The sequence below is a fragment of the Moschus berezovskii genome, chromosome 8 (assembly GCF_049115385.1).
Source record: "Moschus berezovskii isolate FMDL1 chromosome 8, NW_MosBer_1.0, whole genome shotgun sequence".
Classification (NCBI taxonomy): Eukaryota; Metazoa; Chordata; class Mammalia; order Artiodactyla; family Moschidae; genus Moschus; species Moschus berezovskii.
In genome coordinates, this window is record NC_142467.1 from 100,207,532 (window position 1) to 100,221,093 (window position 13,562).

The 13,562-nt window shown below is 40.0% G+C and overlaps 1 pseudogene across 1 annotated transcript; it reads left to right on the plus strand.

Annotated features, from left to right (window-relative positions):
* Positions 1-3,555: 3,555 nt before the first annotated feature.
* LOC129558300 (uncharacterized) lies at positions 3,556-12,871 on the plus strand (annotated as a pseudogene). The gene is made up of 4 exons (XR_016038136.1): positions 3,556-9,431; positions 9,634-9,694; positions 10,076-11,159; positions 11,343-12,871. The product of XR_016038136.1 is annotated as an uncharacterized LOC129558300 (transcript).
* The last annotated feature ends 691 nt before the right edge of the window (positions 12,872-13,562 follow it).

Consider the following 13,562-nt stretch of genomic DNA (forward strand, 5'->3'; position numbering starts at 1 on the left):
ATGGACCTTTGTTGGCAAAGTAATGTCTCTGCTTTTTAATACACTGTCTAGATTTGTCATAGCTTTTCTTCCAAGGAGCAAGAGTCTTTTAATTTCATGGCTGAAGTCACCATCTGCATTGATTTTGGAGCCCAAAAAAATAAAGTCTGTCACTGTTTTGATTGTTTACCCATCTCTTTGCCATGGAGTGATGGGACCAGATTCCGTGATCGTAGTTTTTTGAATGTTGAGTTTTAAGCCAGCTTTTTCACTATTCCCTTTCACCTTCATCAAGCGCCTCTTTAGTTCCTGTTCGCTTTCTACCATGAGGGTGGTGTCATCTGCATATCTGAGGTTATTGATATTTCTCCGGGCAATCTTGATTCCAGCTTGTGCTTCATCTCCCCTGGCATGATGTACTCTGCATGTAAGTTAAATAAGCAGAGTGACAATATACAGCCTTGATGTATTCCTTTCCCAGTTTTGAACCAGTCCATTTTTCCATGTCTGGTTCTAACTGTTGCTTCTTGACCTGCATACAGGTTTCTCAGGAGGCAGGTAACGTGGTCTGGTATTCCCATCTCCTTAAGAATTTTCCACAAATTGTTGTGATCCACACAGCATAGTCAAGAGCCAGATGTTTTTCTGAAATTCTTTTTCTATAATACAATGGATGTTGGCAGTTTGATTGATGATTCCTCTGCCTTTTCTAAATCCAGCTTGAACATCTGAAAGTTCTTGGTTCACATACTGTTAAAGCCTAACTAGGAGAATTTTGAGCATTATTTTGCTAGCATGTGAAATGAGTGCAACTGTGCAGTAGTTTGAACATTCTTTGACATTGCCCTTCTTTGGGGTTGGAATGAAAACTGACCTTTTCCAGTCCTGTGGCCACTGCTGAGTTCGCCAAATTTGCTGGCAGATTGAGTGCTGCACTTTCACAGCATCACATTTAAGGATTTGAAATAGCTCACCTGGAATTCCATCAATTCCACTAGCTTTGTTCGTAGTGATGCTTCCTAAAGTCCACTTGGCTTCACACTCCAAGATGTCTGGCTCTAGGTGAGTGATCATACCATCGTGGTTATCCAAGTCATTAAGATCTTTTTTGTATGTTCTTCTGTGTATTCTTGCCACCTTTTCCTAATATCTTCTGCTTCTGTTAAGTCCATACTGTTTCTGTCCTTTATCATGCCTATCTTTGCATGAAATGTTCCCTTGTTCTCTAATTTTCTTGAAGAGATCTCTAGTCTTTCCCATTATTGTTTTCCTCTGTTTCTTTGCATTGTTCACTTAGGAAGACTTTCTTATCTCTCTTTGCTATCCTTTGGAAATCTACATTCAGATGGATATATCTTTCTTTTTCTCCTTTGCCTTTTGCTTCTCTCTTTTTCTCAGATATTTGTAAGGCCTCCTCCAACAACCATTTTGCCTTCTTGCATTTCTTTTTTTGGCAATGGTTTTGATCACCACCTCTTGTACAGTGTTGTGAACCTCCATCCGTAGTTCTTCAGGCACTCTATCAGATCTAATCCCTTGAATCTATTTGGTGGGGCTCCAGAGCCCTCACTAAAGCCACTCACTAAAGTTAGTCTTGGCCCAGGCCTTGAGGCAACAGTGAACCTCTCCCACCTCCTTGCCTCTGTGACCTAATAGTAGCAGTGGCAGTCTGCCTAGGTCACAGTCTGTGGGACCTGGTCTCTCCCCTCTTTGGGCAGCCTGAGAGCTGGGTTCGGTGCCTGGCTCCCTCAGTGATGACATTTGGGCAGTCTGGGAACCTGGCCCCAAGCTGCCAACTGAGATCTACCTCCTCTTATCCAGGACCAGGACCCCAGAGGGTGAAAGCGTTGCCTTGGGATTTTGCCCTTGCTTGTCAGAAGAAAGAATAGCATTCAGTGTTCTTGTCTGGAGAATCCCAGGGACGGGGGAGCCTGGTGGGCTGCTATCTATGGGGTCGCACAGAGTTGGACACAACTGAAGTGACTTAGCAGCAGCAGCAGCAAGCATTGAGCATGTGATCCTCTGCTAAGCTGTTCATTATGCCTGTGACCTTGGAAACAGCACCCCATCAGGTCAGCATGCTTACCAACACCTCCATGTGACATGGTGGTGTCACATCTGTCCTCGCCTGAGTCTCCTGAAGAAGAAGGCCTCTTCTACTCATTCCTTTGAAAGTTGCTGGGGTGTTGGGAAAGGTCCCCATTCTCCCAGGTGGAGTCTTACCTGGGGTTAATTGAAGGCACAGTTCTGGGGTATATGCACAACTGTAAGGAAGACAATATACATTCCTGCAGGACAAGTTCAGAAGACAGTTGCTGCTCTTCATCCCTTATTTGTGGTATCCCTGATAAAAAATCCAAACTCCAGGGACACACAGCTATGCAAATATCAGGCAGTTGTCTTGATACTGGCCCAAAACTGGCCTTATCTACTTGTATTCACAGATTCTTGGACAATTGTCTAAGAGTTGCCCCCTTTGTAGTAAAAGAACTTTAAGAACCTCTGAACTCAATAGATAACCCAAAATACAAATCAAGGTAATATTTTTAAAATATATATATATATTTATTTTGGACTATATCGGGTCTTAGTTGCAGCACATGGGATCTTCATTGCATCAGGTGGTATCTTTCTTTGCGATGTGTGGGCTCACTAGGTGTGTGGGATCTTAGTTCCGTGACCAGGAATTGAACTCATGTCCCACACATTGTTCGGCGGATTCTTAACCACTGGACCACCAGGGAAGTCACAAGGTAACACTCTTCTGTACATGTACTAGGTCCACTATTCACGGTCTTGCCAGGGCACTTCTCATCCACGTTAGAGTTCTAGAGATGTTGATAGTAACCATAGCGCTTCTCAGAATTTGCTGTGCAGTTCTGTCCAACAGGGCATTCAGTGGAAGTTTCACCTCTCTTACTGGTGTTGGGCTCATGGAGCACCATGTGCTGCCTTATTGAATAAATGCAAATCAGTTGGATGAAAGGTATCCTGTTTCAGTCATTGGTCAGTCATCAGGGGTAATGACTTTGTCTTCATCTTTTTTTCTTATAGTACGTACACTTCAGTTATTTTAGGGCAGTTTTAAGTTTATAGGAAAATTGATTAGGAAATATAGAGAAATGTATCAGAAAATATACATAATCCCTCTCTCTGCATCCACAGTTTGCACTATATTGTTTTTTATTTCTTATATGACTGTGGTACATTTGTTAATCTTGCTGAGCAAATAGTGAGCATTGTTTGTTATCATAAATGGATGTTGGTTGCTGTCAAATCCTTTTCCATGCTTATTTCTCCTTTCTTTTATTTCTGATGTTAGTAATTTCTGTTTTCCTTCTTCATTGTCTTGACTGGCTGTTTATAATTTTATTAAATTAATATTTTCAGAGGATTACCTTTGGGATTTGAAAACTAGAAGAGTGTTTTTTCTTTCAAAACTTGAAATACAAGGAGACCTCAAATTGGGGATTCTGTTCAGGACCACTGCAATAAAGTAAGTCACACTTATCATTTGGTTTCCCAGTGCATATAAAAGTTATATTTGTACTATATCATAGCTTATTAACTATGTAGTAGCATTATGTCTAAAAAGCAATTTATATAGCTCAATTTAAAAACTTGATTGCTAAAAAATGTTAACTATCATCTGGCAATGTAGGGTTTCCACAAACTACAGTGCAACACAACAAAATGAAGTATGCCTGTATAGCATTTCAGTCCACTCTCTTCTTCCTTGCATGGTTTCTGAAAACATGTCTGATTTAATTCAAATCTTTTTTTCTCTGTGCAAATCAAAACTGCAGTTAGGTACCACCTCATACCAGTTAGAATGACCATCATTAAAAAGACTATAAATAAAAAGTGCTGGAGAGAATGTGGAGAACTAGGAACCCTCTTGCACTGTTACTAAGAATGTAAATTGGTGCGGCCTCTATGGAAAACACTATGGAGGTTCCTCAAAAACACTAGCAATAGAGTTGCTATATGAGCAACCAATCCAAATCCTGAGCATATAACCAAACAAAACTATAAATAGAAAAGACACATGAACCCCTATGTTCATAGCAATACTACTCACAATAGCCAAGACATGGAAACAACTTAAATGTCCATATACAGATGAATAGACATTGTGTATATATACACATTTGTGTATACACAAATGTATACACACACACAGTGCAATACTATTCAGTCATAAAGAAAGAATAAATAATGCCATTTGCAGCAACATGGATGGACCTAGAGATTATCATACTAAGTAAAGTAAATCAGAAAGAAAAAGACAAATATCATATGATGTCACTTATATGTGGAATCTAAAATATAACACAAATGAACTTATCTATGAAACAGAAACACTCATGGATACAGAGAACAGACTTGTGATTGCCAAGAGGAAGAGAGTTGAGACAGATGAACTGGGAGTTAGGGATTCAGTTCAGTTCAGTTCAGTCGCTCAGTCGTGTTCGACTCTTTGCGACCCCATGAATCACAGCACGCCAGGCCTCCCTGTCCATCACCAACTCCCGGAGTTCACTCAAACTCATGTCCATCGAGTCGGCGATGCCATCCAGCCATCTCATTCTCTGTCGTCCCCGTCTCCTCCTACCCCCAATCACTCCCAGCATCAGAGCCTCTTCCAGTGAGTCAACTCGTCGCATGAGGTGGCCAAAGTATTGGAGTTTCAGCTTTAGCATCAGTCTTTCCAGTGAACACCCAGGATTGATCCCCTTTAGAATGGACTGGTTGGATCTCCTTGCATTCCAAGGGACTCTCAAGAGTCTTCTCCAGCACCACAGTTCAAAAGCATCAATTCTTCGGCGATCAGCTTTCTTCACAGTCCAACTCTCACATCAATACATGACCACAGGAAAAACCATAGCCTTGACTAGACGGACCTTTGTTGGCAAAGTAATGTCTCTGCTTTTTAATATGCTATCTAGGCTGGTAGGCTACAGTCCACGGGGTCACAAAGAGTCGGACACGACTGAGCGACGGAACGGAACGGAGGTTGATCATAACTTTCATTCCAAGGAGTAAGCGTCTTTTAATTTCATGGCTGCAATCAGCATCTGCAGTGATTTTGGAACCCCAAAAAATAAAGTCTGACACTGTTTCCACTGTTTCCCCATCTATTTCCCATGAAGTGATGGGACTAGATGCCATGATCTTTGTTTTCTGAATGTTGAGCTTCAAGCTAACCTTTTCACTCTCCTCTTTCACTTTCATCAAGAGGCTTTTGAGTTCCTCTTCACTTTCTGCCATAAGGGTGGTGTCATCTGCATATCTGAGGTTATTGATATTTCTCCCAGCAATCTTGATTCCAGCTTGTGCTTCTTCCAGCCCAGCGTTCCTCATGATGTACTCTGCATACAAGTTAAATAAGCAGGGTGACAATATACAACCTTGATGTAGTCCTTTTCCTATTTGGAACCAGTCCATTGTTCCATGTCCAGTTCTAACTGTTGCTTCCTGACCTGCATACAGGTTTCTCAAGAGGCAGGTCAGGTGGTCTGGTATTCCCATCTCTTTCAGAATTTTCCACAATTTATTGTGATCCACACAGTCAAAGACTTTGGCATAGTCAATGAAGCAGAAATAGATGTTTTTCTGGAACTCTCTTGCTTTCTCCATGATCCAGCGGATGTTGGCAATTTGATCTCTGGTGCCTCTGCCTTTTCTAAAACCTGCTTGAATATCTGGAAGTTCACGGTTCACATATTGTTGAAGCCTGTCTTGGAGAATTTTGAGCATGACTTTACTAGCGTGTGAGATGAGTGCAATTGTGCGGTAGTTTGAGCATTCTTTGGCATTCCCTTTCTTTGGGTTTGGAGTGAAAGCTGACCTTTTCCAGTCCTGTGACCACTGCTGAGTTTTCCAAATTTGCTTGCATATTGAGTGCAGCACTTTCACAGCATCATCTTTCAGGATTTGAAATAGCTCAACTGAAATTCCATCACCTCCATTAACTTTGTTCATAGAGATGCTCTCTAAGGCCTACTTGACTTCACAATCCAAGATGTCTGGCTCCAGTTGAGTGATCACACCATCGTGATTATCTGGGTCATGAAGCTCTTTTTTGTACAGTTCTTCTGTGTCTTCTTGCCACCTCTTCTTAATATCTTCTGCTTCTGTTAGGTCCATACCATTTCTGTCCTTTATCGAGCCCATCTTTGCATGAAATGTTCCCTTGATATCTCTAATTTTCTTGAAAAGATCTCTTGTTTTTCCTGTTCTGTTGTTTTCCTCTATTTCTAACAGATGCTAACTATTACATATAGAATGGGCAAACAGCAAGATCCTACGCTATAGCACAACAAACTGTATTCAGTATCCTGTAATCAGCCATTGTGGCTCAGCTGGTAAAGAATCCGCCTGCCATGTGGGAGATCTGGGTTTGGTCCCTGGGTTGGGAAGATCCCCTGGAGAAGAGAAAGGCTACCCACTCCAGTATTCTGGCCTAGAGAATTCCATGGACTGTATAGTCCATAGGGTTGCAAAGAGTCAGACACAACTGAGCAACTTTTGCTTTCCACTTTCCAATCAACCATAATGGAAAGGAATATGCAAAGGAATGTATATGTATAACTGATTCACTTTGATATACAGCAGAAATTAACACAACATTGTAAATCGACTATACTTAAAGTAAATTTTTAAAAATCTGTGTAAACTAAGGTGTTTCTTCTACATCTTTTCAATATATTCTTTCTTCAGTTTCAATATGAAATACTTGGGTGTGCATTTTTTTATAATTTTATTTTTATTTATTTATTTTTGGCTGTGCTGGGTCTTTGTTGCTGTGCTGGCCTTTTCAAGTTGTGGCAAAGGGGGGTGGGGGTTTCTTTTGTCATGGAGCACAGACTCCAGAGTGCCCAGACTTTAGTAGTTGTGGCTTGTGAGCTCAGTAGTTGTAGTTCTTGAGCTCTGGATCATAGGTTCAATAGTTGTGGTGCATGGGCTTAGTTGCTACAAGGCATGTGGGATCTTCCCAGATCAGGGATCGAACTGGTGTCTTCTATACTGGCAGCTGGACTCTTTATAAAGTGTTTTCTGAGCTTCCTGCATTTGTGGTTTGCCATCAATTAATTTTTTAAAATATTTGTTTGATTTTGGCTCCATTGGGTCTTAGTTGGGATCCATTGCTTCGACACACAAATTCTCCAGGTGTGGCACACAGGCTAATTGTGGCCCTCAGGCTATATAAGTGGGCAGGCTTCAGTAGTTGTGGCAAGTGGGCCCTCCAGCTGCTGTGCATGGCTTAACTGCCCTGAGCATATAGGATCCTAGTTCCCGACCAGGGATCCAGCTCTTGAACCCCTGCATTGCAAAGTGGATTCCCAACCACTGGATCACCAAGGAAGTCCCCAGGCCTTGTATCTTTATTTTCTCTTTCTCAATTTTGAAAACAGTGTTTTTCCTGTGACATCAGTGCTCTGATGGATCTAAGAAGAGTTATTGATTTCAAATTTTTTCTATGAAGTTGGGAATGGCATCCAAGTTCTTTAAAATGTTTATTTATTTGTTTAGGTTACTTCAGATCTTAGTCATGGCACAAAGAATCTTTGTTGTGTTGTGCAGGATCTTTTGTTGCAGTGCTTGGACTCTCTCTGCTTATGGCACCTGGGCTCAGTAGTTGTGGCACACAGGCTTAGTTGCTCCAAGACATGTGGAATCTTAGACACTGACCAGTGATCCAATCTGCATCCCTGCACTGCAAGGTGAATTCCTAACCACTGGACCACCAGGGAAGTCCCCCAAGTTCCTTAAATAGCAGACCCAAAATCAGAGTTCTCTGACTCCTGTTTTTGATGGTTGACTGCTATTAACTTTAAAGTCTCATTTCCCCCACCCATTTCTCTTTTTTTCCCCATAGGTTTAACCAGAGAAAAAATCCAGATTCCTCAGAGAGAAGGGAATGTATGCAGGGCCCTTCCCCTCATTTCTCTTTGACCCATACCTCCACATAATGATGAGTGCCTTGGTGCTCCTTTCTATTGGCAGTAACAAGACGTTAAGCCCTCGTAAGATCCTGTTCTTGTGTGTGAAGCCAAAACCACCCCTAATTTTTAAAAAAAGTCCAGGCTCCTTTCTCTCTTAAGGCATTTCCCGACTGCTGGAGAAGTAGGCCTTACTTTCCCCAGACACCTCAATTATGGGAAGTAAACCCTTTCATACGCTATTGGCACTGTGTGCTGTCATCAGCGAAGGGATTCGTATGTTCAGTGGTCAAGCCATCGTACTTCTGTAGACCAGATAGGAGTGTTTGGGAATTAGAGAACTTGGGAGAACAGCCTCTAGAATGGTTGGTTTTGAAACCACTTCTTCCTGCAGTTTGAAAACAGAGATTTTAAGGTTGTTTGGAGGACAGCACTGCTGAATCCTTCATTATATTTTAAGGTCAAATTACCATGAATCCATTGTGATTTTCAATGAACACACTTGCAATCTGCAGCTCTTAACCTGTTACCCAAGGTCAGCAAAGCACAGGGCACAGTGTTCTGGTTCTGCCATAAAGAGTGCTTCTGGCATATTATTCCACTTTGTGTGACTTTGTGTGCCTCTGAGCAGCCCCAAGGTGCATGAGTATAGGGAATTTGTGGTCTAAGTTGTGACATCTTCTTCCTGATATCTGAGCTCTAAATACCAAATAAGTTTTGAGATAAAATCAGAGAGAAAAAGGGAGAACTGAGCCTGTGGTAAATATTACACAAGTTAAAAGCAATACATCCTGGTAGTCAGGATATTTTCATTCCACCAGCTACATCACTGTACTATTTCTAAAAACCTGGAACTTAAGGACTAAATAGCTAGTTGGATCTTATTAAAAGCTGGATTTCTACTTGTCCTGGACACTCATGTTTGGTGATAGGGATAGAAGTAAAATCTTATAGTTCTTCTGTGTTTTTACTTAGTAAAATCATATGCAAATTTCACCCTCTGCCTCATGGGAGTGCTGTAAATAGTGGGTAGTAAGGGATAGGGAAGAGTTTTCCTCACAAGGAATCCATGATCTTAAAATGATAATATTTGTTTCATGTGTGTAGCATTTCTGTCATTTCCCAACATGCGTAGACCCTGTGATGAGACAGAAATAATATCTGATGAGATCACAATAAACTGTATAATTAATTTGCATGTTTTCATGACACTGTTAAATTTATAAGGAAGTAAGTGTGGACAGAGAGTGAGTTTCTCATAATCAAGTCAGACAGGTGACAGACTCATACATAAAATGAGTCTTCATATAAATGGTGTATAGATGTCCAGGGCTGTTAGTCTCACACATCCTTCTATACAGACATTTGGGATGCTTCAGGACTCAGTGGCCTTTGAGGATGTGGCTGTGAACTTCACCCTGGAAGAGTGGGCTTTCCTGGATCCTTCACAGAAGAAACTCTATAGAGATGTGATGCGGGAAACCTTGAGGAACATGGTCTCAATAGGTGAGGATGACAACTTGCCTTTACTTTGTTAATTAGTAACAACAAGTGTTTCTTGCTTATTGTTCCAAGATATTAAATGTGGAAATGCAGGTTGTTGCTAAATAAAACTAGGCAAGGTCACAGCCAACAATGGATATAGAATCTAGTCATTTTTCTATAACTAATAATATTTTGGAATCATTTTCCTTGATCTGCAATTTAGGAGAAAAATGGGAAGATCATGACATTGAAGATTAGTACAAAAATCAGGGGAGAAAATTAAGGTAAGTCATACCCGCAGTATAATATAGTAGTTCATGTGAGTATTCTGTTATGTTATGCAATTTTAAAAGGAGGAAAAAACTAGTGCTCCAAATTTAGTTATTCTTGGAAAATTTTCACCAAAATTACTCATGTGACATAGATGTTCAGTGTTTGCAAAATAGTTCAACACCTTAAATAAATTCTCTATGTGAGTTGTCACTGTTTTGATGATTCCAAGAGCATTTCTTATATTAAACTTGAAACCATTGAGACAAGGCATAAAACCTACACTATTGCTATAAGTGATAAAAATGTACTTCAAATGTCCTCCTAAATATAAAATTGTTAATAAAGAACTCATTAATAATGTACTCCTTGTTTGTTTGGTTTTTTTTCCACAGAAGTCATGTAGTAGAAAGACTCTGTGAAAGCAAAGAGGGTAGTCAGTGTGGAGAAAACTTCAGTATTACTCCAAACCTCAATCTGAACAAGAAAACTAATAGAATGGAACCACGTGAATGCAGTGTATGTGGAAAAGTGTTTACATGTCATTCATCCCTTAAAAGACATGAGTTATCACACTGAACATAAACCACCTGAGTATCAGAAATATGGAGAGAAGCCATATAGATGTAAGGAATGTGGTAAAGCCTTTGGCTATCTCCAATTTTTGGAGACCCGTGAGAAAAATCACAATCGAGAGAAAAAATATAAATGTGAGGAATGTGGGAAAGCATTCCATTCCCAAGCATCCTTTCAAGCACATGAAAGAGTCCACACAGGAGAAAAACCCTATGAATGTAAGGAATGTGGGGAGGCCTTCATGTGGAGCACAGGGTTTCAAAGACACATGGTATAACATACACTGGAAATGCTTCGTATACATGTAAGGAATGTGAGAAAGCTTTTAATTGTTCCTCTTCATTGCAAACACATGAAACAACCCACAGTGAAAAGAAACCCTATCAGTGTAAGCAATGTGAAAAATTCTTTAGATATTATCATACTTTTAGAACACATCAAAGGATTCACACAGGTGAGAAACCCTATGAATGTAACCAGTGTGGTAAAGCCTTCAGTTATCCTAGTTCTTTTTGGGAACATGAAAGAATTCATACTGGGGCAAAGCCTTATGAATACAAGGAGTGTGGGAGAACCTTCAGAAGTCTCTCAAACCTTCGAACACACGTGATCACTCACACTGGTGATGGACCTTATAAATGTCAGGAATGTGAGAGAGCCTTCATTTCTCCTAGTTCCTTTCAAATACATCAAAGGATTCACACTGGAGAGAAACCCTATAAATGTGAACAATGTGGTAAGGCTTTCAATTACCACAGTTCTTCCAGTCACACAGAAGAACTCATACTGGAGAGAAACCCTACAAATGCAAGGAATGTGGGAAAGCCCTCTCCCATCACCACACCTTGAGAATACACATGAGATTGCACACGGGAGAGAAACCCTATGAATGCTCACAATGCAGTAGAGCTTTCAGATATTACACTTCCTTCCAAAAGCACAAACGAGTTCACACTGAGAAGAAATTTTATAAATAAGGAATATAGAGAAGCCTTTAGTCAACCAACTTCACTTTGAAAATGTTAAAGAAGCCACACTGGAGAGAAAGCCTATCAGTGTAAACAAGGTGGGAAAACCTTAAGATAGTTTCAAAGTTTGCAAACACATGAAAGGATTCCCATAGAAGAGAAACGTTGTAAACAATGTAGGAAGTCCTGCAAAAATTATACCTCCTTAGAAATGCATGAAAGAATTCATCCTGAAGAGAAACCCTGTGACTGTAAGGGATATGGAAAAGCCTTCAGATGTTACTGGAGGTTTTTATTTATTTTTGATGACTTGAAAAAGATCAGAGTGGAGGGAGTATGGTAAAGCCTTCATTTGTCACAAACCATTTAAAGAGAGTGCACACTGCAGAGTTACTATATAATGTAAAAAAATGTCAGAAAACTTTCTGTCATTCCAATTGCAAAAGAATGAAAGGACTCACTGGACAAAAACTCCTGAGTTAAACAGTTTTGGAAAGGTTTCAGTGAGCCCACATCTTTACATGTGAAAACTCACATTGGAAAGAAATATAAGTAATATGAGAAAGCTTGATGAAAATTAATCTATGTGTAATCTTTCAGAAAACAGGAAAAAGTTGTTATTAAAGTTGGAAATATATTGTGTTTATCAATCCTCTTTCTTAAAGTGCACTATTGGACAGTTTGAATTTCTAGTTATTACTCTCAGAAATGAATATGAGGGGAGATGACTCTGTAAGTCTTGTTTCCACAGTGGTACATAAAATTAATAGAGCTTTTTCTTTAAATCAGTTATATTTTCTCTTTTCTTTTTGAAGCCAGTTGGATCATAGGTGAATCAAAGTAAATTTCTAATAATGCAATTAGGTTAAAATTGTTTTATGATGTTTGATTTGCTCTGTGTTAAGGAGCCACTGAGAAATGACAATTTGGTATTTGGATTTTCCTAACAGCCTTGTGGCAGTTCTCGGATATCTCTAGTCCAGTATATCTATTTATCTTTCTTACCAAGCTCTTTTGTTGGAGTGAAGAGTACAAGAGCCTTTTAACATTTTCTATACTAATAAACTGTTCAATAAATATTTGTGTATGCCTCACTTATAAGTGAATATAGTTTCTATGTGAATAATTATTTTCATATTTATATCTTGCTTTGTATCTTTCCTCCTGATTATAATTTGGTGAATAGACTTGGAATTAAGAAGAGTGGCCTAGGAACTTCCCTGGTGGTCCAGTGGTTAAGAATCTTCCTTGCAATGCAGGAGACCTGGGTTTGATCCCTGCTCAGGGAACTAAGAACCCACATGCCGTGGAGCAGCTGAGCCTGTGTGCCTCAATGAAAGATCCCACATAATGCAATGAAGATCCCCTATGCTCCAACTAAGACCGAATGCAGCCAAGTAAATAAATAAAAAAGAAGAGAGGCTTATGGTAGGGCAACAAAATCTAAAGCTAGAGCTAGCCTCTCTGTAGGTAATGTTAAGAATTAGATTTTCCAGAACTCATCTTCTTTATGGTTCCCTGTTAGAGTCCACCAATAGTGTGACTTCCCAGAGATTTGGAAGGCAGAAATAAGGAAGGTATTAGTCAGATTTCACAGTCACCATATTTAAAGAGAGCCGAATGCATAGGAGCTTCAGGTATACTATCTTCCAGCCCATTTTCTACATTTTTTCCTTCCAGTCAAGTATCCTCAAAACCACCACTGACTGTTTGACATCCATTTTCTGAGATATGTACATGCTGCAACTAAGACCTGATGCAGTAAATAAATATTTAAATAAAACTTTTTTTAAAAAAAAGAAAAAAATACTAGAGGTATTTGTGTCCCCTTTCGAAGTGTTGCATTAATAAGTAAGCAAGTGGATCTGATAAATATGCAGTGCCTATGGTCACTGTGGTCAATGGGATATGCCCATGACACGGGTTCTGATGAGTGTTTCTGTCACTCTCTGCCCCTGGTGTTACCTCAGATCAATTTTTCAGCATGGAATATGCATTGGTTTCTAAAGCTATTTCGAAGTAAGCAGGCCTAAGTAGGCCTAATTTGGTAAACAATGACTTGGAAATGGTTTGTGGGTGTCCATGGAGGGAACTGATGGTGATGCACTTGAATGAGGATGTCCCCAGCAAATTCCACTTGAGATACACCTTTAGGTTTCAGAACCACAGTATGTCCAAAGATCTGTTCGAGGAAGCTAAGACTCAAAGACAGACCTGGGAGCCCTCTCACTTCACTCCTAGTTATGTGATGAAATGAGGAGAAGTGCAGCCCTAGTGGGTGTTCAGACAGGGTTGCAAAAAGGCCTGTTGTGGCCCATGTCCTTCTTCCCCAGTGCTT